Source organism: Pleurodeles waltl, chromosome 2_1 (assembly GCF_031143425.1).
Source record: "Pleurodeles waltl isolate 20211129_DDA chromosome 2_1, aPleWal1.hap1.20221129, whole genome shotgun sequence".
Lineage (NCBI taxonomy): Eukaryota > Metazoa > Chordata > Amphibia > Caudata > Salamandridae > Pleurodeles > Pleurodeles waltl.
Window position 1 is genome coordinate 885,112,311 of NC_090438.1, and position 24,522 is coordinate 885,136,832.

At 46.3% G+C, this 24,522-nt stretch overlaps 1 protein-coding gene across 4 annotated transcripts in view; it reads left to right on the top strand.

The window, feature by feature from the left end:
* The window catches only part of LOC138269492 (cadherin-10-like), a 1,023,955-nt gene that overhangs the window by 807,746 nt on the left and 191,687 nt on the right, over positions 1-24,522 (top strand). The window lies entirely within an intron of this gene.

The window sequence follows — 24,522 nt, forward strand, 5'->3', positions numbered from 1 at the left end:
ATTTCTGAAAACTAGAGACCTAGGGGAATCCAAGATGGAGTGACTTGTGGGGCTCTGACCAGGTTATGTTACCCAGAATCCTTTGCAAACCTCAAAATTTGGCTCAAAAAACACGTTTTCCTCACATTTTGGTGACAGAAAGTTCTGGAATCTGAGAGCAGCCACAAATTTCCTTCTACCCAGCGTTCCCCCAAGTCTCCCGATAAAAATGATACCTCACTTGTGTGGGTAGGCCTAGCGCCCGTGACAGGAAATGCCCCAAAACACAACGTGCACACATCACATTTTTTGAAAGAAAACAGAGGTGTTTTTTGCAAAGTGCCTACCTGTAGATTTTGGCCTCTAGCTCAGCCGCCACCTAGGGAAACCTACCAAACCTGTGCATTTTTGAAAACTAGAGACCTAGGGGAATCCTAGATGGGGTGACTTGTGAGGCTCTGACCAGGTTCTGTTACCCAGAATCCTTTGCAAACATCAATATTTGGCAAAAAAAAACACGTTTTCCTCACATTTCGGTGACAGAAATTTCTGGAATCTGAGAGGAGCCACAAATTTCCTTCCACCCAGCGTTCCCCCAAGTCTCCCGATAAAAATGATACCTCACTTGTGTGGGTAGGCCTAGCGCCCGTGACAGGAAATGCCCCAAAACACAATGTGCACACATCACATTTTTTGAAAGAAAACAGAGGTGTTTTTTGCAAAGTGCCTACCTGTAGATTTTGGCCTCTAGCTCAGCCGGCACCTAGGGAAACCTACCAAACCTGTGCATTTCTGAAAACTAGAGACCTAGGGGAATCCAAGATGGGGTGACTTGTGGGGCTCTGACCAGGTTCTGTTACCCAGAATCCTTTGCAAACCTCAAAATTTGGCTAAAAAAACACGTTTTCCTCACATTTTGGTGACAGAAAGTTCTGGAATCTGAGAGGAGCCACAAATTTCCTTCCACCCAGCGTTCCCCCAAGTCTCCCGATAAAAATGATACCTCACTTGTGTGGGTAGGCCTAGCGCCCGTGACAGGAAATGCCCCAAAACACAACGTGGACACATCACATTTTTTGAAAGAAAACAGAGGTGTTTTTTGCAAAGTGCCTACCTGTAGATTTTGGCCTCTAGCTCAGCCGGCACCTAGGGAAACCTACCAAACCTGTGCATTTCTGAAAACTAGAGACCTAGGGGAATCCAAGATGGAGTGACTTGTGGGGCTCTGACCAGGTTCTGTTACCCAGAATCCTTTGCAAACCTCAATATTTGGCTCAAAAAACACGTTTTCCTCACATTTCGGTGACAGAAATTTCTGGAATCTGAGAGGAGCCACAAATTTCCTTCCACCCAGCGTTCCCCCAAGTCTCCCGATAAAAATGATACCTCACTTGTGTGGGTAGGCCTAGCGCCCGTGACAGGAAATGCCCCAAAACACAATGTGCACACATCACATTTTTTGAAAGAAAACAGAGGTGTTTTTTGCAAAGTGCCTACCTGTAGATTTTGGCCTCTAGCTCAGCCAGCACCTTGGGAAACCTACCACACCTGTGCATTTCTGAAAACTAGAGACCTAGGGGAATCCAAGATGGGGTGACTTGTGGGGCTCTGACCAGGTTCTGTTACCCAGAATCCTTTGCAAACCTCAAAATTTGGCTAAAAAAACACGTTTTCCTCACATTTCGGTGACAGAAAGTTCTGGAATCTGAGAGGAGCCACAAATTTGCTTCCACCCAGCGTTCCCCCAAGTCTCCCGATAAAAATGATACCTCACTTGTGTGGGTAGGCCTAGCGCCCGTGACAGGAAATGCCCCAAAACACAACGTGGACACATCACATTTTTTGAAAGAAAACAGAGGTGTTTTTTGCAAAGTGCCTACCTGTAGATTTTGGCCTTTAGCTCAGCCGGCACCTAGGGAAACCTACCAAACCTGTGCATTTCTGAAAACTAGAGACCTAGGGGAATCCAAGATGGGGTGACTTGTGGGGCTCTGACCAGGTTCTGTTACCCAGAATCCTTTGCAAACCTCAATATTTGGCTCAAAAAACATGTTTTCCTCTCATTTCGGTGACAGAAAGTTCTGGAATCTGAGAGGAGCCACAAATTTCCTTCCACCCAGCGTTCCCCCAAGTCTCCCGATAAAAATGATACCTCACTTGTGTGGGTAGGCCTAGCGCCCGTGACAGGAAATGCCCCAAAACACAATGTGCACACATCACATTTTTTGAAAGAAAACAGAGGTGTTTTTTGCAAAGTGCCTACCTGTAGATTTTGGCCTCTAGCTCAGCCGGCACTTAGGGAAACCTACCAAACCTGTGCATTTCTGAAAACTAGAGACCTAGGGGAATCCAAGATGGGGTGACTTGTGGGGCTCTGACCAGGTTCTGTTACCCAGAATCCTTTGCAAACCTCAAAATTTGGCTAAAAAAACACGTTTTCCTCACATTTCGGTGACAGAAAGTTCTGGAATCTGAGAGGAGCCATAAATTTCCTTCCACCCAGCGTTCCCCCAAGTCTCCCGATAAAAATGATACCTCACTTGTGTGGGTAGGCCTAGCGCCCGTGACAGGAAATGCCCCAAAACACAACGTGGACACATCACATTTTTTGAAAGAAAACAGAGGTGTTTTTTGCAAAGTGCCTACCTGTAGATTTTGGCCTCTAGCTCAGCCGCCACCTAGGGAAACCTACCAAACCTGCGCATTTCTGAAAACTAGAGACCTAGGGGAATCTAAGATGGAGTGACTTGTGGGGCTCTGACCAGGTTCTGTTACCCAGAATCCTTTGCAAACCTCAAAATTTGGCTCAAAAAACACGTTTTCCTCACATTTCGGTGACAGAAAGTTCTAGAATCTGAGAGGAGCCACAAATTTCCTTCTACCCAGCGTTCCCCCAAGTCTCCCGATAAAAATGATACCTCACTTGTGTGGGTAGGCCTAGCGCCCGTGACAGGAAATGCCCCAAAACACAACGTGGACACATCACATTTTTTGAAAGAAAACAGAGGTGTTTTTTGCAAAGTGCCTACCTGTAGATTTTGGCCTCTAGCTCAGCCGCCACCTAGGGAAACCTACCAAACCTGTGCATTTTTGAAAACTAGAGACCTAGGGGAATCCTAGATGGGGTGACTTGTGAGGCTCTGACCAGGTTCTGTTACCCAGAATCCTTTGCAAACCTCAATATTTGGCAAACAAAACACGTTTTCCTCACATTTCGGTGACAGAAATTTCTGGAATCTGAGAGGAGCCACAAATTTCCTTCCACCCAGCGTTCCCCCAAGTCTCCCGATAAAAATGATACCTCACTTGTGTGGGTAGGCCTAGCGCCCGTGACAGGAAATGCCCCAAAACACAACGTGGACACATCACATTTTTTGAAAGAAAACAGAGGTGTTTTTTGCAAAGTGCCTACCTGTAGATTTTGGCCTCTAGCTCAGCCGGCACCTAGGGAAACCTACCAAACCTGTGCATTTCTGAAAACTAGAGACCTAGGGGAATCCAAGATGGAGTGACTTGTGGGGCTCTGACCAGGTTCTGTTACCCAGAATCCTTTGCAAACCTCAATATTTGGCTCAAAAAACACGTTTTCCTCACATTTCGGTGACAGAAATTTCTAGAATCTGAGAGGAGCCACAAATTTCCTTCCACCCAGCGTTCCCCCAAGTCTCCCGATAAAAATGATACCTCACTTGTGTGGGTAGGCCTAGCGCCCGTGAAAGGAAATGCCCCAAAACACAACGTGCACACATCACATTTTTTTAAAGAAAACAGAGGTGTTTTTTGCAAAGTGCCTACCTGTAGATTTTGGCCTCTAGCTCAGCCGCCACCTAGGGAAACCTACCAAACCTGTGCATTTTTGAAAACTAGAGACCTAGGGGAATCCTAGATGGGGTGACTTGTGAGGCTCTGACCAGGTTCTGTTACCCAGAATCCTTTGCAAACCTCAATATTTGGCAAAAAAAACACGTTTTCCTCACATTTCGGTGACAGAAATTTCTGGAATCTGAGAGGAGCCATAAATTTCCTTCCACCCAGCGTTCCCCCAAGTCTCCCGATAAAAATGATACCTCACTTGTGTGGGTAGGCCTAGCGCCCGTGACAGGAAATGCCCCAAAACACAATGTGCACACATCACATTTTTTGAAAGAAAACAGAGGTGTTTTTTGCAAAGTGCCTACCTGTAGATTTTGGCCTCTAGCTCAGCCAGCACCTAGGGAAACCTACCACACCTGTGCATTTCTGAAAACTAGAGACCTAGGGGAATCCAAGATGGGGTGACTTGTGGGGCTCTGACCAGGTTCTGTTACCCAGAATCCTTTGCAAACCTCAAAATTTGGCTAAAAAAACACGTTTTCCTCACATTTCGGTGACAGAAAATTCTGGAATCTGAGAGGAGCCATACATTTCCTTCCACCCAGCGTTCCCCCAAGTCTCCCGATAAAAATGATACCTCACTTGTGTGGGTAGGCCTAGCGCCCGTGACAGGAAATGCCCCAAAACACAACGTGGACACATCACATTTTTTGAAAGAAAACAGAGGTGTTTTTTGCAAAGTGCCTACCTGTAGATTTTGGCCTCTAGCTCAGCCAGCACCTAGGGAAACCTACCAAACCTGTGCATTTCTGAAAACTAGAGACCTAGGGGAATCCAAGATGGAGTGACTTGTGGGGCTCTGACCAGGTTCTGTTACCCAGAATCCTTTGCAAACCTCAAAATTTGGCTCAAAAAACACGTTTTCCTCACATTTCGGTGACAGAAAGTTCTAGAATCTGAGAGGAGCCACAAATTTCCTTCTACCCAGCGTTCCCCCAAGTCTCCCGATAAAAATGATACCTCACTTGTGTGGGTAGGCCTAGCGCCCGTGACAGGAAATGCCCCAAAACACAACGTGCACACATCACATTTTTTTAAAGAAAACAGAGGTGTTTTTTGCAAAGTGCCTACCTGTAGATTTTGGCCTCTAGCTCAGCCGCCACCTAGGGAAACCTACCAAACCTGTGCATTTTTGAAAACTAGAGACCTAGGGGAATCCTAGATGGGGTGACTTGTGAGGCTCTGACCAGGTTCTGTTACCCAGAATCCTTTGCAAACCTCAATATTTGGCAAACAAAACACGTTTTCCTCACATTTCGGTGACAGAAATTTCTGGAATCTGAGAGGAGCCACAAATTTCCTTCCACCCAGCGTTCCCCCAAGTCTCCCGATAAAAATGATACCTCACTTGTGTGGGTAGGCCTAGCGCCCGTGACAGGAAATGCCCCAAAACACAACGTGGACACATCACATTTTTTGAAAGAAAACAGAGGTGTTTTTTGCAAAGTGCCTACCTGTAGATTTTGGCCTCTAGCTCAGCCGGCACCTAGGGAAACCTACCAAACCTGTGCATTTCTGAAAATTAGAGACCTAGGGGAATCCAAGATGGAGTGACTTGTGGGGCTCTGACCAGGTTCTGTTACCCAGAATCCTTTGCAAACCTCAAAATTTGGCTAAAAAAACACGTTTTCCTCACATTTCGGTGACAGAAAGTTCTGGAATCTGAGAGGAGCCACAAATTTCCTTCCACCCAGCATTCTCCCAAGTCTACCGATAAAAATGATACCTCACTTGTGTGGGTAGGCCTAGCGCCCGTGACAGGTAATGCCCCAAAACACAACGTGGACACATCACATTTTTTTAAAGAAAACAGAGGTGTTTTTTGCAAAGTGCCTACCTGTAGATTTTGGCCTCTAACTCAGCTGGCACCTAGGGAAACCTACCAAACCTGTGCAATTATGAAAACTAGAGACCTAGGGGAATCCAAGATGGGTGACTTGTGGGGCTCTGACCAGGTTCTGTTACCCAGAATCCTTTGCAAACCTCACAATTTGGCAAAAAAACACGTTTTCCTCACATTTCGGTGACAGAAAGTTCTGGAATCTGGGAGGAGCCACACATTTCCTTCCACTCAGCGTTCCCCCAAGTCTCCCGATAAAAATGATACCTCACTTGTGTGGGTAGGCCTAGCTCCCGTGACAGGAAATGCCCCAAAACACAACTTGGACACATCACATTTTTTGAAAGAAAACAGAGATGTTTTTTGCAAAGTGCCTACCTGTACATTTTGGCCTCTAGCTCAGCCGGCACCTAGGGAAACCTACGAAACCTGTGCATTTGTGAAAACTAGAGACCTAGGGGAATCCAAGATGGGGTGACTTGTGGGGCTCTGACCAGGTTCTGTTACCCAGAATCCTTTGCAAACCTCAAAATTTGGCTAAAAAAACACGTTTTCCTCACATTTCGGTGACAGAAAGTTCTGGAATCTGAGAGGAGCCACAAATTTCCTTCCACTCAGCGTTCCCCCAAGTCTCCTGATAAAAATGATACCTCACTTGTGTGGGTAGGCCTAGCGCCCATGACAGGAAATACCCCAAAACACAACGTGGACACATCACATTTTTTTAAAGAAAACAGTGGTGTTTTTTGCAAAGTGCCTACCTGTGGATTTTGGCCTCTAGCTCAGCCGGCACCAAGGGAAACCTACCAAACCTGTGCATTTTTGAAAACTAGAGACCTAGGGGAATCCAAGATGGGGTGACTTGTGGGGCTCTGACCAGGTTCTGTTACCCAGAATCCTTTGCAAACCTCAAAATTTGGCAAAAAAAACAAATTTTCCTCATATTTCGGTGACAGAAAGTTCTGGAATATGAGAGGAGCCACAAATTTCCTTCCACCCAGCGTTCCCCCAAGTCTCCCGATAAAAATGATACCTCACTTGTGTGGGTAGGCGTAGCGCCCGTGACAGGAAATGCCCCAAAACACAACGTGGACACATCACATTTTTTGAAAGAAAACAGAGGTGTTTTTTGCAAAGTGCCTACCTGTAGATTTTGGCCTCTAGCTCAGCCGGCACCTAGGGAAACCTACCAAACCTGTGCATTTTTTACAACTAGAGACCTAGGGGAATCCAAGATGGGGTAACTTGTGGGGCTCTGACCAGGTTCTGTTACCCAGAATCCTTTGCAAACCTCAAAATTTGGCTAAAAAAACACGTTTTCTTCACATTTCGGTGACAGAAAGTTCTGGAATCTGAGAGGAGCCACAAATTTCCTTCCACCCAGCGTTCCCCCAAGTCTCCCGATAAAAATGATACCTCACTTGTGTGGGTAGGCCTAGCGCCCGTGACAGGAAATGCCCCAAAACACAACGTGGACACATCACATTTTTTGAAAGAAAACAGAGGTGTTTTTTGCAAAGTGCCTACCTGTAGATTTTGGCCTCTAGCTCAGCCGGCACTTAGGGAAACCTACCAAACCTGTGCATTTCTGAAAACTAGAGACCTAGGGGAATCCAAGATGGGGTGACTTGTGGGGCTCTGACCAGGTTCTGTTACCCAGAATCCTTTGCAAACCTCAAAATTTGGCTAAAAAAACACATTTTCCTCACATTTCGGTGACAGAAAGTTCTGGAATCTGAGAGGAGCCACAAATTTCCTTCCACCCAGCGTTCCCCCAAGTCTCCCGATAACAATGATACCTCACTTGTGTGGGTAGGCCTAGCGCCCGTGACAGGAAATGCCCCAAAACACAACGTGCACACATCACATTTTTTGAAGGAAAACAGAGGTGTTTTTTGCAAAGTGCCTACCTGTAGATTTTGGCCTCTAGCTCAGCCGGCACCTAGGGAAACCTACCAAACCTGAGCATTTTTGAAAACTAGAGACCTAGCGGAATCCAAGATGGGGTGACTTGTGGGGCTCTGACCAGGTTCTGTTACCCAGAATCCTTTGCAAACCTCAAAATTTGGCTAAAAAAACACATTTTCCTCACATTTCGGTGACAGAAAGTTCTGGAATCTGAGAGGAGCCACAAATTTCCTTCCACCCAGCGTTCCCCCAAGTCTCCCGATAACAATGATACCTCACTTGTGTGGGTAGGCCTAGCGCCCGTGACAGGAAATGCCCCAAAACACAACGTGGACACATCACATTTTTTGAAAGAAAACAGAGGTGTTTTTTGCAAAGTGCCTACCTGTAGATTTTGGCCTCTAGCTCAGCCGGCACCTAGGGAAACCTACCAAACCTGTGCATTTCTGAAAACTAGAGACCTCGGGGAATCCAAGATGGGGTGACTTGTGGGGCTCTGACCAGGTTCTGTTACCCAGAATCCTTTGCAAACCTCAAAATTTGGCTAAAAAAACACATTTTCCTCACATTTCGGTGACAGAAAGTTCTGGAATCTGAGAGGAGCCACAAATTTCCTTCTACCCAGCGTTCCCCCAAGTCTCCCGATAAAAATGATACCTCACTTGTGTGGGTAGGCCTAGCGCCCGTGACAGGAAATGCCCCAAAACGCAACGTGCACACATCACATTTTTTGAAAGAAAACAGAGGTGTTTTTTGCAAAGTGCCTACCTGTAGATTTTGGCCTCTAGCTCAGCCGGCACTTAGGGAAACCTACCAAACCTGTGCATTTTTGAAAACTAGAGACCTAGGGGAATCCAAGATGGGGTGACTTGTGGGGCTCTGACCAGGTTCTGTTACCCAGAATCCTTTGCAAAGCTCAAAATTTGGCAAAAAAAACATGTTTTCCTCATATTTCGGTGACAGAAAGTTCTGGAATCTGAGAGGAGCCACAAATTTCCTTCCACCCAGCGTTCCCCCAAGTCTCCCGATAAAAATGATACCTCACTTGTGTGGGTAGGCCTAGCGCCCGTGACAGGAAATGCCCCAAAACACAACGTGGACACATCACATTTTTTGAAAGAAAACAGAGGTGTTTTTTGCAAAGTGCCTACCTGTAGATTTTGGCCTCTAGCTCAGCCGGCACCTAGGGAAACCTACCAAACCTGTGCATTTTTGAAAACTAAAGATCTAGGGGAATCCAAGATGGGGTGACTTGTGGGGCTCTGACCAGGTTCTGTTATCTAGAATCCTTTGCAAACCTCAAAATTTGGCTAAAAAAACAAGTTTTCCTCACATTTCGGTGACAGAAAGTTCTGGAATCTGAGAGGAGCCACAAATTTCCTTCCACCCAGCGTTCTCCCAAGTCTCCCGATAAAAATGATACCTCACTTGTGTGGGTAGGCGTAGCGCCCGTGACAGGAAATGCCCCAAAACACAACGTGGACACATCACATTTTTTGAAAGAAAACAGAGGTGTTTTTTGCAAAGTGCCTACCTGTAGATTTTGGCCTCTAGCTCAGCCGGGCACCTAGGGAAACCTACCAAACATGTGCATTTTTTACAACTAGGGACCTAGGGGAATCCAAGATGGGGTAACTTGTGGGGCTCTGACCAGGTTCTGTTACCCAGAATCCTTTGCAAACCTCAAAATTTGGCTAAAAAAACACGTTTTCTTCACATTTCGGTGACAGAAAGTTCTGGAATCTGAGAGGAGCCACACATTTCCTTCCACCCAGCGTTCCCCCAAGTCTCCCGATAAAAATGATACCTCACTTGTGTGGGTAGGCCTAGCGCCCGTGACAGGAAATGCCCCAAAACACAACGTGGACACATCACATTTTTTGAAAGAAAACAGAGGTGTTTTTTGCAAAGTGCCTACCTGTAGATTTTGGCCTCTAGCTCAGCCGGCACTTAGGGAAACCTACCAAACCTGTGCATTTCTGAAAACTAGAGACCTAGGGGAATCCAAGATGGGGTGACTTGTGGGGCTCTGACCAGGTTCTGTTACCCAGAATCCTTGCAAACCTAAAGATTTGGCTAAAAAAACACGTTTTCCTCACCTTTCGGTGACAGAAAGTTCTGGAATCTGAGAGGAGCCACAAATTTCCTTCTACCCAGCGTTCCCCCAAGTCTCCCGATAAAAATGATACCTCACTTGTGTGGGTAGGCCTAGCGCCCGTGACAGGAAATGCCCCAAAACACAACGTGCACACATCACATTTTTTGAAGGAAAACAGAGGTGTTTTTTGCAAAGTGCCTACCTGTAGATTTTGGCCTCTAGCTCAGCCGGCACCTAGGGAAACCTACCAAACCTGTGCATTTTTGAAAACTAGAGACCTAGCGGAATCCAAGATGGGGTGACTTGTGGGGCTCTGACCAGGTTCTGTTACCCAGAATCCTTTGCAAACCTCAAAATTTGGCTAAAAAAACACATTTTCCTCACATTTCGGTGACAGAAAGTTCTGGAATCTGAGAGGAGCCACAAATTTCCTTCCACCCAGCGTTCCCCCAAGTCTCCCGATAACAATGATACCTCACTTGTGTGGGTAGGCCTAGCGCCCGTGACAGGAAATGCCCCAAAACACAACGTGGACACATCACATTTTTTGAAAGAAAACAGAGGTGTTTTTTGCAAAGTGCCTACCTGTAGATTTTGGCCTCTAGCTCAAGCCGGCACCTAGGGAAACCTACCAAACCTGTGCATTTCTGAAAACTAGAGACCTCGGGGAATCCAAGATGGGGTGACTTGTGGGGCTCTGACCAGGTTCTGTTACCCAGAATCCTTTGCAAACCTCAAAATTTGGCTAAAAAAACACATTTTCCTCACACTTCGGTGACAGAAAGTTCTGGAATCTGAGAGGAGCCACAAATTTCCTTCTACCCAGCGTTCCCCCAAGTCTCCCGATAAAAATGATACCTCACTTGTGTGGGTAGGCCTAGCGCCCGTGACAGGAAATGCCCCAAAACGCAACGTGCACACATCACATTTTTTGAAAGAAAACAGAGGTGTTTTTTGCAAAGTGCCTACCTGTAGATTGTGGCCTCTAGCTCAGTCGGCACCTAGGGAAACCTACCAAACCTGTGCATTTTTGAAAACTAGAGACCTAGGGGAATCCAAGATGGGGTGACTTGTGGGGCTCTGACCAGGTTCTGTTACCCAGAATCCTTTGCAAACCTCAAAATTTGGCAAAAAAAACATGTTTTCCTCACATTTCGGTGACAGAAAGTTCTGGAATCTGAGAGGAGCCACAAATTTCCTTCTACCCAGCGTTCCCCCAAGTCTCCCGATAAAAATGATACCTCACTTGTGTGGGTAGGCCTAGCGCCCGTGACAGGAAATGCCCCAAAACATAACGTGCACACATCACATTTTTTTAAAGAAAACAGAGGTGTTTTTTGCAAAGTGCCTACCTGTAGATTTTGGCCTCTAGCTTAGCCGCCAACTAGGGAAACCTACCAAACCTGTGCATTTTTGAAAACTAAAGACCTGGGGGAATCCTAGATGGGGTGACTTGTGTGGCTCTGACCAGGTTCTGTTACCCAGAATCCTTTGCAAACCTCAATATTTGGCTAAAAAAACACGTTTTCCTCACATTTCGGTGACAGAAAGTTCTGGAATCTGAGAGGAGCCACAAATTTCCTTCCACCCAGCCTTCCTCCAAGTCTCCCGATAAAAATGATACCTCACTTGTGTGGGTAGGCCTAGCGCCCGTGACAGGAAATGCCCCAAAACACAATGTGCACACATCACATTTTTTGAAAGAAAACAGGGGTGTTTTTTGCAAAGTGCCTACCTGTAGATTTTGGCCTCTAGCTCAGCAGGCACCTAGGGAAACCTACCAAACCTGTGCATTTCTGAAAACTAGAGACCTAGGGGAATCCAAGATGGGGTGACTTGTGGTGCTCTGACCAGGTTCTGTTACCCAGAATCCTTTGCAAACCTCAAAATTTGGCTAAAAAAACACGTTTTCCTCACATTTATGTGACAGAAAGTTCTGGAATCTGAGAGGAGCCACAAATTTCCTTCCACCCAGCGTTCCGCCAAGTCTCCCGATAAAAATAATACCTCACTTGTGTGGGTAGGCCTAGCGCCCGTGACAGGAAATGCCCCAAAACACAACGTGCACTCATCAAATTTTTTGAAAGAAAACAGAGGTGTTTTTTGGAAAGTGCCTACCTGTAGGTTTTGGCCTCTAGCTCAGCCGCCACCTAGGGAAACCTACCAAACCTGTGCATTTTTGAAAACTAGAGACCTAGGGGAATCCTAGATGGGGTGACTTGTGGGGCTCTGACCAGGTTCTGTTACCCAGAATCCTTTGCAAACCTCAATATTTGGCTCAAAAAACATGTTTTCCTCACATTTCGGTGACAGAAAGTTCTGGAATCTGAGAGGAGCCACAAATTTCCTTCCACCCAGCGTTCCCCCAAGTCTCCCGATAAAAATGATACCTCACTTGTGTGGGTAGGCCTAGTGCCCGTGACAGGAAATGCCCCAAAACACAATGTGCACACATCACATTTTTTGAAAGAAAACAGAGGTGTGTTTTGCAAAGTGCCTACCTGTAGATTTTGGCCTCTAGCTCAGCCGGCACCTAGGGAAACCTACCAAACCTGTGCATTTCTGAAAACTAGAGACCTAGGGGAATCCAAGATGGGGTGACTTGTGGGGCTCTGACCAGGTTCTGTTACCCAGAATCCTTTGCAAACCTCAAAATTTGGCTAAAAAAACTCGTTTTCCTCACATTTCGGTGACAGAAAGTTCTGGAATCTGAGAGGAGCCACAAATTTCCTTCCACCCAGCCTTCCCCCAAGTCTCCCGATAAAAATGATACCTCACTTGTGTGGGTAGGCCTAGCGCCCGTGACAGGAAATGCCCCAAAACACAATGTGCACACATCACATTTTTTGAAAGAAAACAGAGGTGTTTTTTGCAAAGTGCCTACCTGTAGATTTTGGCCTCTAGCTCAGCCGGCACCTAGGAAAACCTACCAAACCTGTGCATTTCTGAAAACTAGAGACCTAGGGGAATCCAAGATGGGGTGACTTGTGGTGCTCTGACCAGGTTCTGTTACCCAGAATCCTTTGCAAACCTCAAAATTCGGCTAAAAAAACACATTTTCCTCACATTTCGGTGACAGAAAGTTCTGGAATCTGAGAGGAGCCACAAATTTCCTTCCACCCAGCGTTCCGCCAAGTCTCCCCATAAAAATGATACCTCACTTGTGTGGGTAGGCCTAGCGCCCGTGACAGGAAATGCACCAAAACACAACGTGGACACATCACATTTTTTGAAAGAAAACAGAGGTGTTTTTTGCAAAGTGCCTACCTGTAGATTTTGGCCTCTAGCTCAGCCGGCACCTAGGGAAACCTACCAAACCTGTGCATTTCTGAAAACTAGAGACCTAGGGGAATCCAAGATGGAGTTACTTGTGGGGCTCTGACCAGGTTCTGTAACCCAGAATCCTTTGCAAACCTCAAAATTTGGCTAAAAAACACGTTTTCCTCACATTTTGGTGACAGAAAGTTCTGGAATCTGAGAGGAGCCACAAATTTCCTTCTACCCAGCGTTCCCCCAAGTCTCCCGATAAAAATAATACCTCACTTGTGTGGGTAGGCCTAGCGCCCGTGACAGGAAATGCCCCAAAACACAACGTGCACACATCACATTTTTTGAAAGAAAACAGAGGTGTTTTTTGCAAAGTGCCTACCTGTAGATTTTGGCCTCTAGCTCAGCCGGCACCTAGGGAAACCTACCAAACCTGTGCATTTTTGAAAACTAGAGACCTAGGGGAATCCTAGATGGGGTGACTTGTGGGGCGCTGACCAGGTTCTGTTACCCAGAATCCTTTGCAAACCTCAATATTTGGCTCAAAAAACATGTTTTACTCACATTTCGGTGACAGAAAGTTCTGGAATCTGAGAGGAGCCACAAATTTCCTTCCACCCAGCGTTCCCCCAAGTCTCCCGATAAAAATGATACCTCACTTGTGTGGGTAGGCCTAGCGCCCGTGACAGGAAATGCCCCAAAACACAATGTGCACACATCACATTTTTTGAAAGAAAACAGAGGTGTTTTTTGCAAAGTGCCTACCTGTAGATTTTGGCCTCTAGCTCAGCCGGCACCTAGGGAAACCTACCAAACCTGTGCATTTCTGAAAACTAGAGACCTAGGGGAATCCAAGATGGGGTGACTTGTGGGGCTCTGACCAGGTTCTGTTACCCAGAATCCTTTGCAAACCTCAAAATTTGGCTAAAAAAACACGTTTTCCTCACATTTCGGTGACAGAAAGTTCTGGAATCTGAGAGGAGCCACAAATTTCCTTCTACCCAGCGTTCCCCCAAGTCTCCCGATAAAAATGATACCTCACTTGTGTGGGTAGGCCTAGCGCCCGTGACAGGAAATGCCCCAAAACACAACGTGCACACATCACATTTTTGGAAAGAAAACAGAGGTGTTTTTTGCAAAGTGCCTACCTGTAGATTTTGGCCTCTAGCTCAGCCGCCACCTAGGGAGACCTACCAAACCTGTGCATTTCTAAAAACTAGAGACCCAGGGGAATACTAGATGGGGTGACTTGTGGGGCTCTGACCAGGTTCTGTTACCCAGAATCCTTTGCAAACCTCAATATTTGGCTCAAAAAACACGTTTTCCTCACATTTCGGTGACAGAAATTTCTGGAATCTGAGAGGAGCCACAAATTTCCTTCCACCCAGCGTTCCCCCAAGTCTCCCGATAAAAATGATACCTCACTTGTGTGGGTAGGCCTAGCGCCTGTGACAGGAAATGCCCCAAAACACAATGTGCACACATCACATTTTTTGAAAGAAAACAGAGGTGTTTTTTGCAAAGTGCCTACCTGTAGATTTTGGCCTCTAGCTCAGCCGGCACCTAGGGAAACCTACCAAACCTGTGCATTTCTGAAAACTACAGACCTAGGGGAATCCAAGATGGGGTGACTTGTGGGGCTCTGACCAGGTTCTGTTACCCAGAATCCTTTGCAAACCTCAAAATTTGGCTAAAAAAACACGTTTTCCTCACATTTTGGTGACAGAAAGTTCTGGAATCTGAGAGGAGCCACAAATTTCCTTCCACCCAGCGTTCCCCCAAGTCTCCCGATAAAAATGATACCTCACTTGTGTGGGTAGGCCTAGCGCCCGTGACAGGAAATGCCCCAAAACACAACGTGGACACATCACATTTTTTGAAAGAAAACAGAGGTGTTTTTTGCAAAGTGCCTACCTGTAGATTTTGGCCTCTAGCTCAGCCGCCACCTAGGGAAACCTACCAAACCTGTGCATTTTTGAAAACTAGAGACCTAGGGGAATCCTAGATGGGGTGACTTGTGGGGCTCTGACCATGTTCTGTTACCCAGAATCCTTTGCAAACCTCAATATTTGGCTCAAAAAACATGTTTTCCTCACATTTCGGTGACAGAAAGTTCTGGAATCTGAGAGGAGCCACAAATTTCCTTCCACCCAGCGTTCCCCCAAGTCTCCCGATAAAAATGATACCTCACTTGTGTGGGTAGGCCTAGCGCCCGTGACAGGAAATGCCCCAAAACACAATGTGCACACATCACATTTTTTGAAAGAAAACAGATGTGTTTTTTGCAAAGTGCCTACCTGTAGATTTTGGCCTCTAGCTCAGCCGGCACCTAGGGAAACCTACCAAACCTGTGCATTTCTGAAAACTAGAGACCTAGGGGAATCCAAGATGGGGTGACTTGTGGGGCTCTGACCAGGTTCTGTTACCCAGAATCCTTAGCAAACCTCAAAATTTGGCTAAAAAAACTCGTTTTCCTCACATTTCGGTGACAGAAAGTTCTGGAATCTGAGAGGAGCCACAAATTTCCTTCCACCCAGCATTCCCCCAAGTCTCCCGATAAAAATAATACCTCACTTGTGTGGGTAGGCCTAGCGCCCGTGACAGGAAATGCCCCAAAACACAACGTGGACACATCACATTTTTTTAAAGAAAACAGAGGTGTTTTTTGCAAAGTGCCTACCTGTAGATTTTGGCCTTTAGCTCAGCCGGCACCTAGGGAAACCTACCAAACCTGTGCATTTCTGAAAACTAGAGACCTAGGGGAATCCAAGATGGGGTGACTTGTGGGGCTCTGACCAGGTTCTGTTACCCAGAATCCTTTGCAAACCTCAATATTTGGCTCAAAAAAAATGTTTTCCTCACATTTCGGTGACAGAAAGTTCTGGAATCTGAGAGGAGCCACAAATTTCCTTCCACCCAGCGTACCCCCAAGTCTCCCGATAAAAATGATACCTCACTTGTGTGGGTAGGCCTAGCGCCCGTGACAGGAAATGCCCCAAAACACAACGTGGACACATCACATTTTTTGAAAGAAAACAGAGGTGTTTTTTGCAAAGTGCCTACCTGTAGATTTTGGCCTCTAGCTCAGCCGGCACCTAGGGAAACCTACCAAACCTGTGCATTTTTGAAAACTAAAGGTCTAGGGGAATCCAAGATGGGGTGACTTGTGGGGCTCTGACCAGGTTCTGTTATCTAGAATCCTTTGCAAACCTCAAAATTTGGCTAAAAAAACAAGTTTTCCTCACATTTCGGTGACAGAAAGTTCTGGAATCTGAGAGGAGCCACAAATTTCCTTCCACCCAGCGTTCTCCCAAGTCTCCCGATAAAAATGATACCTCACTTGTGTGGGTAGGCGTAGCGCCCGTGACAGGAAATGCCCCAAAACACAACGTGGACACATCACATTTTTTGAAAGAAAACAGAGGTGTTTTTTGCAAAGTGCCTACCTGTAGATTTTGGCCTCTAGCTCAGCCGGCACCTAGGGAAACCTACCAAACATGTGCATTTTTTACAACTAGAGACCTAGGGGAATCCAAGATGGGGTAACTTGTGGGGCTCTGACCAGGTTCTGTTACCCAGAATCCTTTGCAAACCTCAAAATTTGGCTAAAAAAACACGTTTTCTTCACATTTCGGTGACAGAAAGTTCTGGAATCTGAGAGGAGCCACAAATTTCCTTCCACCCAGCGTTCCCCCAAGTCTCCCGATAAAAATGATACCTCACTTGTGTGGGTAGGCCTAGCGCCCGTGACAGGAAATGCCCCAAAACACAACGTGAACACATCACATTTTTTGAAAGAAAACAGAGGTGTTTTTTGCAAAGTGCCTACCTGTAGATTTTGGCCTCTAGCTCAGCCGGCACTTAGGGAAACCTACCAAACCTGTGCATTTCTGAAAACTAGAGACCTAGGGGAATCCAAGATGGGGTGACTTGTGGGGCTCTGACCAGGTTCTGTTACCCAGAATCCTTTGCAAACCTAAAGATTTGGCTAAAAAAACACGTTTTCCTCACCTTTCGGTGACAGAAAGTTCTGGAATCTGAGAGGAGCCACAAATTTCCTTCTACCCAGCGTTCCCCCAAGTCTCCCGATAAAAATGATACCTCACTTGTGTGGGTAGGCCTAGCGCCCGTGACAGGAAATGCCCCAAAACACAACGTGCACACATCACATTTTTTGAAGGAAAACAGAGGTGTTTTTTGCAAAGTGCCTACCTGTAGATTTTGGCCTCTAGCTCAGCCGGCACCTAGGGAAACCTACCAAACCTGTGCATTTTTGAAAACTAGAGACCTAGCGGAATCCAAGATGGGATGACTTGTGGGGCTCTGACCAGGTTCTGTTACCCAGAATCCTTTGCAAACCTCAAAATTTGGCTAAAAAAACACATTTTCCTCACATTTCGGTGACAGAAAGTTCTGGAATCTGAGAGGAGCCACAAATTTCCTTCCACCCAGCGTTCCCCCAAGTCTCCCGATAACAATGATAGCTCACTTGTGTGGGTAGGCCTAGCGCCCGTGACAGGAAATGCCCCAAAACACAACGTGGACACATCACATTTTTTGAAAGAAAACAGAGGTGTTTTTTGCAAAGTGCCTACCTGTAGATTTTGGCCTCTAGCTCAGCCGGCACCTAGGGAAACCTACCAAACCTGTGCATTTCTGAAAACTAGAGACCTCGGGGAATCCAAGATGGGGTGACTTGTGGGGCTCTGACCAGGTTCTGTTACCCAGAATCCTTTGCAAACCTCAAAATTTGGCTAAAAAAACACATTTTCCTCACACTTCGGTGACAGAAAGTTCTGGAATCTGAGAGGAGCCACAAATTTCCTTCTACCCAGCGTTCCCCCAAGTCTCCCGATAAAAATGATACCTCACTTGTGTGGGTAGGCCTAGCGCCCGTGACAGGAAATGCCCCAAAACGCAACGTGCACACATCACATTTTTTGAAAGAAAACAGAGGTGTTTTTTGCAAAGTGCCTACCTGTAGATTGTGGCCTCTAGCTCAGTCGGCACCTAGGGAAACCTACCAAACCTGTGCATTTTTGAAAACTAGAGACCTAGGGGAATCCAAGATGGGGTGACTTGTGGGGCTCTGACCAGGTTCTGTTACCCAGAATCCTTTGCAAACCTCAAAATTTGGCAAAAAAAACATGTTTTCCTCACATTTCGGTGACAGAAAGTTCTGGAATCTGAGAGGAGCCACAAATTTCCTTCTACCCAGCGTTCCCCCAAGTCTCCCGATAAAAATGATACCTCACTTGTGTGGGTAGGCCTAGCGCCCGTGACAGGAAATGCCCCAAAACATAACGTGCACACATCACATTTTTTTAAAGAAAACAGAGGTGTTTTTTGCAAAGTGCCTACCTGTAGATTTTGGCCTCTAGCTCAGCCGCCAACTAGGGAAACCTACCAAACCTGTGCATTTTTGAAAACTAAAGACCTGGGGGAATCCTAGATGGTGTGACTTGTGTGGCTCTGACCAGGTTCTGTTACCCAGAATCCTTTGCAAACCTCAATATTTGGCTAAAAAAACACGTTTTCCTCACATTTCGGTGACAGAAAGTTCTGGAATCTGAGAGGAGCCACAAATTTCCTTCCACCCAGCCTTCCTCCAAGTCTCCCGATAAAAATGATACCTCACTTGTGTGGGTAGGCCTAGCGCCCGTGACAGGAAATGCCCCAAAACACAATGTGCACACATCACATTTTTTGAAAGAAAACAGGGGTGTTTTTTGCAAAGTGCCTACCTGTAGATTTTGGCCTCTAGCTCAGCAGGCACCTAGGGAAACCTACCAAACCTGTGCATTTCTGAAAACTAGAGACCTAGGGGAATCCAAGATGGGGTGACTTGTGGTGCTCTGACCAGGTTCTGTTACCCAGAATCCTTTGCAAACCTCAAAATTTGGCTAAAAAAACACGTTTTCCTCACATTTAGAGGAGCCACAAATTTCCTTCCACCCAGCGTTCCGCCAAGTCTCCCGATAAAAATAATACCTCACTTGTGTGGGTAGGCCTAGCGCCCGTGACAGGAAATGCCCCAAAACACAACGTGCACACATCAAATTTTTTGAAAGAAAACAGAGGTGTTTTTTGGAAAGTGCCTACCTGTAGGTTTTGGCCTCTAGCTCAGCCGCCACCTAGGGAAACCTACCAAACCTGTGCATTTTTGAAAACTAGAGACCTAGGGGAATCCTAGATGGGGTGACTTGTGGGGCTCTGACCAGGTTCTGTTACCCAGAATCCTTTGCAAACCTCAATATTTGGCTCAAAAAACATGTTTTCCTCACATTTCGGTGACAGAAAGTTCTGGAATCTGAGAGGAGCCACAAATTTCCTTCCACCCAGCGTTCCCCCAAGTCTCCCGATAAAAATGATACCTCACTTGTGTGGGTAGGCCTAGCGCCCGTGACAGGAAATGCCCCAAAACACAATGTGCACACATCACATTTTTTGAAAGAAAACAGAGGTGTGTTTTGCAAAGTGCCTACCTGTAGATTTTGGCCTCTAGCTCAGCCGGCACCTAGGGAAACCTACCAAACCTGTGCATTTCTGAAAACTAGAGACCTAGGGGAATCCAAGATGGGGTGACTTGTGGGGCTCTGACCAGGTTCTGTTACCCAGAATCCTTTGCAAACCTCAAAATTTGGCTAAAAAATCTCGTTTTCCTCACATTTCGGTGACAGAAAGTTCTGGAATCTGAGAGGAGCCACAAATTTCCTTCCACCCAGCCTTCCCCCAAGTCTCCCGATAAAAATGATACCTCACTTGTGTGGGTAGGCCTAGCGCCCGTGACAGGAAATGCCCCAAAACACAATGTGCACACATCACATTTTTTGAAAGAAAACAGAGGTGTTTTTTGCAAAGTGCCTACCTGTAGATTTTGGCCTCTAGCTCAGCCGGCACCTAGGAAAACCTACCAAACCTGTGCATTTCTGAAAACTAGAGACCTAGGGGAATCCAAGATGGGGTGACTTGTGGTGCTCTGACCAGGTTCTGTTACCCAGAATCCTTTGCAAACCTCAAAATTCGGCTAAAAAAACACATTTTCCTCACATTTCGGTGACAGAAAGTTCTGGAATCTGAGAGGAGCCACAAATTTCCTTCCACCCAGCGTTCCGCCAAGTCTCCCGATAAAAATGATACCTCACTTGTGTGGGTAGGCCTAGCGCCCGTGACAGGAAATGCCCCAAAACACAACGTGGACACATCACATTTTTTGAAAGAAAACAGAGGTGTTTTTTGCAAAGTGCCTACCTGTAGATTTTGGCCTCTAGCTCAGCCGGCACCTAGGGAAACCTACCAAACCTGTGCATTTCTGAAAACTAGAGACCTAGGGGAATCCAAGATGGAGTTACTTGTGGGGCTCTGACCAGGTTCTGTAACCCAGAATCCTTTGCAAACCTCAAAATTTGGCTAAAAAACACGTTTTCCTCACATTTTGGTGACAGAAAGTTCTGGAATCTGAGAGGAGCCACAAATTTCCTTCTACCCAGCGTTCCCCCAAGTCTCCCGATAAAAATAATACCTCACTTGTGTTGGTAGGCCTAGCGCCCGTGACAGGAAATGCCCCAAAACACAACGTGCCCACATCACATTTTTTGAAAGAAAACAGAGGTGTTTTTTGCAAAGTGCCTACCTGTAGATTTTGGCCTCTAGCTCAGCCGGCACCTAGGGAAACCTACCAAACCTGTGCATTTTTGAAAACTAGAGACCTAGGGGAATCCTAGATGGGGTGACTTGTGGGGCGCTGACCAGGTTCTGTTACCCAGAATCCTTTGCAAACCTCAATATTTGGCTCAAAAAACATGTTTTCCTCACATTTCGGTGACAGAAAGTTCTGGAATCTGAGAGGAGCCACAAATTTCCTTCCACCCAGCGTTCCCCCAAGTCTCCCGATAAAAATGATACCTCACTTGTGTGGGTAGGCCTAGCGCCCGTGACAGGAAATGCCCCAAAACACAATGTGCACACATCACATTTTTTGAAAGAAAACAGAGGTGTTTTTTGCAAAGTGCCTACCTGTAGATTTTGGCCTCTAGCTCAGCCGGCACCTAGGGAAACCTACCAAACCTGTGCATTTCTGAAAACTAGAGACCTAGGGGAATCCAAGATGGGGTGACTTGTGGGGCTCTGACCAGGTTCTGTTACCCAGAATCCTTTGCAAACCTCAAAATTTGGCTAAAAAAACACGTTTTCCTCACATTTCGGTGACAGAAAGTTCTGGAATCTGAGAGGAGCCACAAATTTCCTTCTACCCAGCGTTCCCCCAAGTCTCCCGATAAAAATGATACCTCACTTGTGTGGGTAGGCCTAGCGCCCGTGACAGGAAATGCCCCAAAACACAACGTGCACACATCACATTTTTGGAAAGAAAACAGAGGTGTTTTTTGCAAAGTGCCTACCTGTAGATTTTGGCCTCTAGCTCAGCCGCCACCTAGGGAGACCTACCAAACCTGTGCATTTCTGAAAACTAGAGACCCAGGGGAATACTAGATGGGGTGACTTGTGGGGCTCTGACCAGGTTCTGTTACCCAGAATCCTTTGCAAACCTCAATATTTGGCTCAAAAAACACGTTTTCCTCACATTTCGGTGACAGAAATTTCTGGAATCTGAGAGGAGCCACAAATTTCCTTCCACCCAGCGTTCCCCCAAGTCTCCCGATAAAAATGATACCTCACTTGTGTGGGTAGGCCTAGCGCCTGTGACAGGAAATGCCCCAAAACACAATGTGCACACATCACATTTTTTGAAAGAAAACAGAGGTGTTTTTTGCAAAGTGCCTACCTGTAGATTTTGGCCTCTAGCTCCGCCGGCACCTAGGGAAACCTACCAAACCTGTGCATTTCTGAAAACTACAGACCTAGGGGAATCCAAGATGGGGTGACTTGTGGGGCTCTGACCAGGTTCTGTTACCCAGAATCCTTTGCAAACCTCAAAATTTGGCTAAAAAAACACGTTTTCCTCACATTTTGGTGACAGAAAGTTCTGGAATCTGAGAGGAGCCACAAATTTCCTTCCACCCAGCGTTCCCCCAAGTCTCCCGATAAAAATAATACCTCACTTGTGTGGGTAGGCCTAGCGCCCGTGACAGGAAATGCCCCAAAACACAACGTGGACACATCACATTTTTTGAAAGAAAACAGAGGTGTTTTTTGCAAAGTGCCTACCTGTAGATTTTGGCCTTTAGCTCAGCCGGCACCTAGGGAAACCTACCAAACCTGTGCATTTTTGAAAACTAGAGACCTAGGGGAATCCTAGATGGGGTGACTTGTGGGGCTCTGACCATGTTCTGTTACCCAGAATCCTTTGCAAACCTCAATATTTGGCTCAAAAAACACGTTTTCCTCACATTTCGGTGACAGAAATTTCTAGAATCTGAGAGGAGCCACAAATTTTCTTCCACCCAGCGTTCCCCCAAGTCTCCCGATAAAAATGATACCTCACTTGTGTGGGTAGGCCTAGTGCCCGTGAAAGGAAATGCCCCAAAACACAACGTGCACACATCACATTTTTTGAAAGAAAACAGAGGTGTTTTTTGCAAAGTGCCTACCTGTAGATTTTGGCCTCTAGCTCAGCCGCCACCTAGGGAAACCTACCAAACCTGTGCATTTTTGAAAACTAGAGACCTAGGGGAATCCTAGATGGGGTGACTTGTGAGGCTCTGACCAGGTTCTGTTACCCAGAATCCTTTGCAAACCTCAATATTTGGCAAAAAAAACACGTTTTCCTCACATTTCGGTGACAGAAATTTCTGGAATCTGAGAGTAGCCACAAATTTCCTTCCACCCAGCGTTCCCCCAAGTCTCCCGATAAAAAAGATACCTCACTTGTGTGGGTAGGCCTAGCGCCCGTGACAGGAAATGCCCCAAAACACAATGTGCACACATCACATTTTTTGAAAGAAAACAGAAGTGTTTTTTGCAAAGTGCCTACCTGTAGATTTTGGCCTCTAGCTCAGCCGGCACCTAGGGAAACCTACCAAACCTGTGCATTTCTGAAAACTAGAGACCTAGGGGAATCCAAGATGGGGTGACTTGTGGGGCTCTGACCAGGTTCTGTTACCCAGAATCCTTTGCAAACCTCAAAATTTGGCTAAACAAACACGTTTTCCTCACATTTTGGTGACAGAAAGTTCTGGAATCTGAGAGGAGCCACAAATTTCCTTCCACCCAGCGTTCCCCCAAGTCTCCCGATAAAAATAATACCTCACTTGTGTGGGTAGGCCTAGCGCCCGTGACAGGAAATGCCCCAAAACACAACGTGGACACATCACATTTTTTGAAAGAAAACAGAGGTGTTTTTTGCAAAGTGCCTACCTGTAGATTTTGGCCTTTAGCTCAGCCGGCACCTAGGGAAACCTACCAAACCTGTACATTTCTGAAAACTAGAGACCTAGGGGAATCCAAGATGGGGTGACTTGTGGGGCTCTGACCAGGTTCTGTTACCCAGAATCCTTTGCAAACCTCAATATTTGGCTCAAAAAACATGTTTTCCTCACATTTCGGTGACAGAAAGTTCTGGAATCTGAGAGGAGCCACAAATTTCCTTCCACCCAGCGTTCCCCCAAGTCTCCCGATAAAAATGATACCTCACTTGTGTGGGTAGGCGTAGCGCCCGTGACAGGAAATGCCCCAAAACACAATGTGCACACATCACATTTTTTGAAAGAAAACAGAGGTGTTTTTTGCAAAGTGCCTACCTGTAGATTTTGGCCTCTAGCTCAGCCGGCACCTAGGGAAACCTACCAAACCTGTGCATTTCTGAAAACTAGAGACCTAGGGGAATCCAAGATGGGGTGACTTGTGGGGCTCTGACCAGGTTCTGTTACCCAGAATCCTTTGCAAACCTCAAAATTTGGCTAAAAAAACACGTTTTCCTCACATTTCGGTGACAGAAAGTTCTGGAATCTGAGAGGAGCCACACATTTCCTTCCACCCAGCGTTCCCCCAAGTCTCCCGATAAAAATGATACCTCACTTGTGTGGGTAGGCCTAGCGCCCGTGACAGGAAATGCCCCAAAACACAACGTGGACACATCACATTTTTTGAAAGAAAACAGAGGTGTTTTTTGCAAAGTGCCTACCTGTAGATTTTGGCCTCTAGCTCAGCCGGCACCTAGGGAAACCTACCAAACCTGTGCATTTCTGAAAACTGGAGACCTAGGGGAATCCAAGATGGAGTGACTTGTGGGGCTCTGACCAGGTTATGTTACCCAGAATCCTTTGCAAACCTCAAAATTTGGCTCAAAAAACACGTTTTCCTCACATTTCGGTGACAGAAAGTTCTGGAATCTGAGAGCAGCCACAAATTTCCTTCTACCCAGCGTTCCCCCAAGTCTCCCGATAAAAATGATACCTCACTTGTGTGGGTAGGCCTAGCGCCCGTGACAGGAAATGCCCCAAAACACAACGTGCACACATCACATTTTTTTAAAGAAAACAGAGGTGTTTTTTGCAAAGTGCCTACCTGTAGATTTTGGCCTCTAGCTCAGCCGCCACCTAGGGAAACCTACCAAACCTGTGCATTTTTGAAAACTAGAGACCTAGGGGAATCCTAGATG